The sequence below is a fragment of the Rhinopithecus bieti genome, unplaced genomic scaffold (assembly GCF_001698545.2).
Source record: "Rhinopithecus bieti isolate Rb0 unplaced genomic scaffold, ASM169854v2 scaffold_12478, whole genome shotgun sequence".
In the NCBI taxonomy this organism is placed as follows: Eukaryota; Metazoa; Chordata; class Mammalia; order Primates; family Cercopithecidae; genus Rhinopithecus; species Rhinopithecus bieti.
The window spans coordinates 831,037-837,707 of NW_016807367.1; the positions used below are offsets into that span (position 1 = coordinate 831,037).

Genomic DNA, 6,671 nt, shown 5'->3' on the forward strand with positions numbered 1-6,671 from the left:
CGTGATCCCCCCGTCTCGGCCTCCCAAAGTGCTGGGATTACAGGCTTGAGCCACCGCGCCCGGCCTTTTTTTTTTTTCTTTGAGACGGAGTGCCGCTCTGTAGCCCAGGCGCTATCTCGGCTCACCGCAAGCTCCGCCTCCCGGGTTCACGCCATTCTCCTGTCTCAGCCTCTCCAGTAGCTAGGGCTACAGGCAAGCGCCACCACGCCTGGCTAATTTTTTGCATTTTTGGTAGAGACAGGGTTTTGCCGTGTTAGCCAGGATAGTCTCGATCTCCTGACCTTGGAATTCACCTGCCTCGGCCTCCCGAAGTGCTGGGATTACAGGCGTGAGCCACCACGCCGGGCCTTGGCTTTCTGTTTTCAACACTTCATCATTATTTGAGCTTCTGTTTTTTCAGGCATATGTTACATTCATCATTAAACATTTCATTTTGGAATAATCAGAAGAATGAAAAACAAATTGATAAATAAATAAAGGAGTCTTTCCATGCATGCCTCTCTGGGACTTCCAATTAGTTTTTCTTACTGCCAGGAAGAAATAATGCCTCACAACTTGCGAAAGTTAAGCCACATGATCCATACAAATTGATTCCCTTAGTGCCTTGTATTCATTCCTTCAGCCAGTTTTAATTCCTTCTCACCCTTTTATTGAGGCCCCATCTTCTCTTCCCTCCAGTTCATCCCCCGAGTTGAGTAGAAGCCTAAGTAGGCTTCTAAGTCCTACGTTCAAGTCACCCTCTTTTCAACATCCCCTCTGCCTTCCATCTGCCACCTCCACCCTCAACCCATTCCACCCTCATTATACAAGATGGTTGCATTTCATGCAAATAATGCATTTCTGGATACCTCATATAATTCAAAACTTACATAATTCAAGCCTACTTTTCCCACAGGACTGAATATAAAGTGTGTGCAGGAGGGAGAATGCAATCTTGGAGTGCATAAATCTGCAAATCTTGTAATGTACATTTGCTTTAAGGCTGCTTTTTATTTTCCCTGTATTTTCTCTAATATTTTGAAGTACTTTCTCTTAAATTAACAGTACAGAACACTGTGGTGGTTATTTGGCCTTCTCAGTAGAGATTTAGCACATCTAAGTTCTGTTCCAAAGTCCCCGAGTTTCTTGAGCGTTCTGAGTGTTTTACAGTTCTAACACTTAAAGAACTCTTGGATGACCTTGTTACAGCATTATAGGTAGGATATAAAGAAGATCTTAAATTATAACAGCAGCAAATGTTACAATAACTGAAGCGAAGCCATCAGATCGCTCACAGACATTCCTGTGCCTGTAAACAATCGTGGTTCACCAGGCACTGACAGAGGGTGAAGGTGGCTAAGGGGCGCTACTGAGTGGCACAGAGGCCACAAAGCTTCCTACCACTCAGCCTGCCAGCTCTGATAGCGTGTGGTTTTTGATAAAGGCTTTTGAATTAAGAGTGGAGGACTCAAGTTATCTCCAGTTTTGAACATAAAGTAAGACTGATAATATTTTATATAGCAGCAGTTCAAATATACATAACTCCAATAAAATATGCCATATGTGGAGAAAAATGTCTTCTTTCTTAGCTTGGCATTCAAAGCTCTTCTGTCTTCTACCTACATCTCCAACTTTATCTCCTTGCCATGCCCCTCCTCAACCGTACTGATACTTGTTTTTAGACACTGTTGCATATTTTATCAGTTTTAAATGGTTGCATTTATAACATGAAGCTACTACAAATAAGCAAAAATAAACTGAAATCATCCCTAATTGGTCACACAGAGGTAATTATTATTAATATTTCCTTGTAGACATTCCCTATCTACATGTACAAATAAATGAGAGCATGCATTTAAGGATATTTGTGTGCATAATTTTTTTAACCAAAGAGTTAAAAAATAATGCTGTACTGTCGCATTCTTCTTACATCTTACAATGATGTCTTTAATTATTCTTCATTGTCACTTTTAGAACCTTGCCTAGGCTTCCACTATATTGGTGTTTTATAACAAATTGAAATCCATCCTGTATTTTCAAACATTTACACTATTTAAAAGTTTGGGCTATTGTAAATAGTGTTGCAATTAATATTCTTTTTTTTTTTTCCTTTTGAGATAGGGTCTTGCTCTTTCACCCAGGCTAGACTGCAGTGGGGCACTATCACAGCTCACTACAGCCTTGAACTCCTGGGCTCAAGTGATTCCCCCTACCTCAACCTCCCAAGCAGCTGGGACTACAGGTGTGTGCCACCATCCCTGGCTAATCTTTTCTATTTTTTGTAGAGACAGGGTCTCACTATGTTGCCTTGGATGATCTCAAACTTCTGGGCTCAAGCAGTCCTCCTGCCTTGGCCTCCCAAAGTGCTGGGATTGCAGGTATGAGCCAGCATGTCCCACATGAAATTAATATTCTTGTTAAATCTTTGCAGTCTCTATGACTATGTCCTTAAAATAAATTCCTGTAAGTGGAATTTCTGGGACAGAGGGAGTGAAAAATCTCAAGGCTTTAAATATGCGTTGTCAAATTGCCCTAGGAAGTTGGAAATCATTTGTTCTCCCCTCTGTAATATCTGCGAGTCACTGCGTACTCATATAATGGGAGCCTTCTAATTCATCTTTCTTCTAAATTCAGATTGATATAATAAAATCCCACAAAGACACCCATATTAATTTTATTTTAAAAATAACTTTCCTATTAGTGCAGCTTGCTAGAGAGCCTTAAGTGGACTTTACTCTGCCTTTTTTAGAATATAAACTCTGAGAATGCACAAGAGTATGTATGTGTAAATCCCTCTTGGTACAGGATCACATAGAAACAGGCTCTTAAATGTCAAAAAGCATTATTAAGTGGGCTGATAAGTGTATTTTACTTGCAGACCTGATGTAAGTTGTTTGTCTTTCCTTGGTCTCCTGTTGATAGACTTATTCTTAGTAATGGATGGTATGCTTGAGTTCTTTTGTGTGTGTATGTATTGTTTTGCCTTGATTGTTTAATTTTTAATTGATGAATGTATGCTTCTAGCCTTTTGATGGGTGCATTTTATAAAATATTTAAAATCAATGTATTAATCTGTGGTACTTCAGGGACTGGATATATTAGTGCCTTTGTGGGGACTGAGTCTATTCTGGTGAAAGGTTAAAAATGGCACCTGGTTATTTCTCAAATTATCCAGTACTGAGTGACAGTGGCAAGGTTACTGGTAAATAAACACACAATGGGACCATAGTTAGATAATTGTCTCTTCTTACAAACCTGTTGCTGTGTCTTCTATTTGAGGTTGCTGCCATTTAAAAGATGAGCCTCATTCAAAGTTTTTTCCCTTTCAGGCATATAACTCATGTCTATTTTGCTTTGTAACAGACTTCCAGGTGTATCAGCAGTTCTCCTCTACCTCCCTCTCCTGGTCTATCTGGCAATCAATGAAGCGATAGCCGACCTATTAAAGAATAGATCTATCTATGTATCTAAGTCATCCACTTAGAAAATGGTCAGTTAACAAACATCTCATACCAAAAGTCCAGGAAGAAGACATGAAAAATAGTCACAGTTGCTGTAAAAACACATTAGCAAGTATTATGCTCCTTCTTTGAACACTTCCAAATCCTTCCTTCAAGTGCCAGAGGGAAGGCCCTGTGGGATGCCATTCTCTAAATTGGGGCTACTTTCTCTAGGTGTTGGCCGCTGAGGCAGGCTCTTATTAGGAGGTGATTATTACTTTTCTGGGGAGGGAGGAAGGAGCATAATGACTTCACAGCTGTAAGAGAACTCTGAAAGGAAAAGAATTAAATGAATGACCCTTTCTCTCAGGCTCACTCAAATGTAAGAGGTCACTACCTGGAAAGGAGTACTATTCTCCTCCTCACCTGCATCATGATTAATGAAGTTCTTCCCATCAATTGCAGCTTCTAGCCAGCTTGCCTTTGAATTATTATAAATATTCTATTCCTTTCCTTGGATGTTTTTTAGGTCAAGCCTTGTAGCTGCAATAGGTGGCAGTGAGAAAGAAATTTGATTTTCTGCACAGAGATAGCTATAACATGATTGAAGTTTTGTTATAGCTATAGATAGCCATAACATGATACAAATCCCAACACTGGCCACAGCATTGGCTATGGCCCTATCTGTATGTAAACAGGTCAACATCCCCAAGGTAACCTGAAGGCCCTGGAGGTTCAAGTTTCTCCCTATTCTGAAATCCTAAGCCAATTATTAAGAGAAGAAAGTGATGATAGATAAACTATTAAACAAATCTATCTTCCAATCTTTGACAAATGTACCAAGAACAATAATTGGGAAAGGGACAGTTTCTTCAGTAATGGTGTGGGAAAACTGAATGTCCATATGCAGAAAGAAAACTTATTCCAAGTTAAAGGACTCAACAGTGAGAGGAAAAATAATGCCTGTAGTGAGACGGTGGAGAAAGCAAACACAGCTGACACTCTGGGATGGCAAATGGTGCAGATGCCACCCCAGCCAGGGACTTATGTTTGCCCTCACTGATGAACCTGCCTCCCTAGAAACAGCAGTCTTGGACAATTCATTGCCTACAAACAATCTTCCATCAGATAAGACTTATGTCCCACTCTATTTCTTTTTCAGAAATGAGACTCACCATATTCAAGGATTTTGATGAAGGCCCAGTGGTCCAATAGAAGCTGGAATGTGCATTACACTTGGGTTGCATCTTACAACTGCAGCCAAATGTCAGGTGCTAAATAGCATGTGACATGGATTCACCTTCTGTCTTGTTGAACTGACTTTGCTTCTCGACCTGGGCTGCCAAGATGGAGCCATCTTTTGCGAAATATATCACCACCAGAGTGCTTTGTTCTAATAATGTATTACTCTAATATATCTGTTGCTTTAATGATATATTAATGTAATACATTATCAGAGCAAGGACAACTGATGATATATTATAGGAAGAATGGTGCCGTTCAAAAAATGAAGGATTCAGAAAAGATTCATTAGAATTACAATATAATAGCCAACATATGGGACTCTGGAAAATATAATCTTAGTCTATTTTTTGCAGCTAGATAAATACCTCCCTGGCTCCACCCCCCCACCCCCATCACTCCTCATTTAGGCACTGAATTCCATAAAACATTGGTTGCTACATATTTTATAAACTCTTTATACATACAAACAATGTCTCCCATGAACTTTGGGTCACTGCAGGATCATTGTATCCAGTTACATTGTTTTTACTAGAAAGTCCTCCTTATTTACCCCTAACCATAGGAAACCAAGTAACATTGATCTCTGGACAGTCAGAATAGTATATCTTCTCTCATTACAATAATCTGAACTCCAGCCATTGTTCAACATTAATTATTGCCAAGGCTATAGCATTTTCTTGCTGCTTGACAGTTGATCTTCATCCTATCATTAACCTTAGGTCAATTTAATCCCAACCTCCATTTTCAGCACTATACAAACAATTTATTTTTGCATTTTTTTCAACCACACGAAGATAAACAATGTCAGACTGCTCCAATTGTTTTATCCATTATGATGATTAAACATTTTTAAAGACATTCAGACATCAAACTTTAGAAAGTACCAGACAATGAGAGTTCCAGAAATAAGATATCATGGTGGTTTATTTTCCTGTAGAAGAATTATATAAGGAAGGATTTAGAGAGAGCATAAGTTCAGGAATTAAAATATATTTTATTTTAGGATCACTTCCTCTGTATAAGCCAAGAACATTTATAGTCAGCATCTACTATACAAAACTATCCAGTATGATGTAGAATACTACACATTTAGTATTCTAAAAGCCATGAGCAAAAATGAGAGCAAAATTCAGATGATTTTATCTGCCTGTAAGATTTTTCTTTCTTCATAGAAATCAGAAGTGTGACCATATAGGAGAAGGGAAGCTAGAATTCCTGCTGAGAAATTTATTTGGTGTTTTCTATTCAACTTGACCTCATGCTTATATGAAATGCCAGAAATAACAGTTTGACACAGCAAGGGCCATTGAAACAATAGTGTTTAATGCATTTAACTGAAGAGTAAGTAAGCATTGTAGGTATAACCACAGCCAACGCAAGTTAAAGAAATGCTTTGCAGAATTTTGTTGGACTCTTCTCTGCTAAATAGAAAACTCAGGAAAGCATTAATTTGAAAATTTCTAGAGAACAGCATTTTCATATACAAAAGGTATTTTTATATTTATATGTAAAAGGTTATATAAGAACAATGGTTAAAGTCAAATAAGTAAGCAAAATAAACATAAAAGGAAAAACCCTGTAGCTTTATACATTAATAAATCCTTATTTGAATTTTAGTTATTTATGTGGCTTACCAAACAATTAAGATAAAGTGTAACCTTCTCTGTTACATACAACTTTGCATGGTAACAGAATAATAACATTAAGCATAGATTTTTAACAATTTTCCAGGCTAAACACTGGCACTTCCTCTGTCTCTTCCTGCATCCACTACAAAGGAAAAACTGAAAAGCCTCGCCCTTGGCAGGAAAAAATGAAGACATTTACCTTTTTCAAAACTATTTACTTGAGCAAGATTGAAAGATATGGCATACTGATTTTGAGAAATTCTTTTTTTTTTCCTCTCCTAACTTTCCACTGTTTTCCTGTTGCTTCCACACAGCTTTTAATGCAGAATGAAGGGCTGAGGGTGCTTTGCATGTGCAGGTGGCATTAGGGTATGCTATC

General features: G+C 38.3%; 1 long non-coding RNA gene across 1 annotated transcript in view; it reads left to right on the forward strand.

Moving 5' to 3' along the window:
- Positions 1-4,664, forward strand: part of LOC108535476 (uncharacterized) — a 23,872-nt gene extending 19,208 nt beyond the window's left edge. The window contains exon 3 of the long non-coding RNA XR_001887242.1: positions 4,582-4,664. This is a non-coding gene — a long non-coding RNA (uncharacterized LOC108535476). The remainder of the gene's footprint in view (positions 1-4,581) is intronic.
- Positions 4,665-6,671: the final 2,007 nt, after the last annotated feature.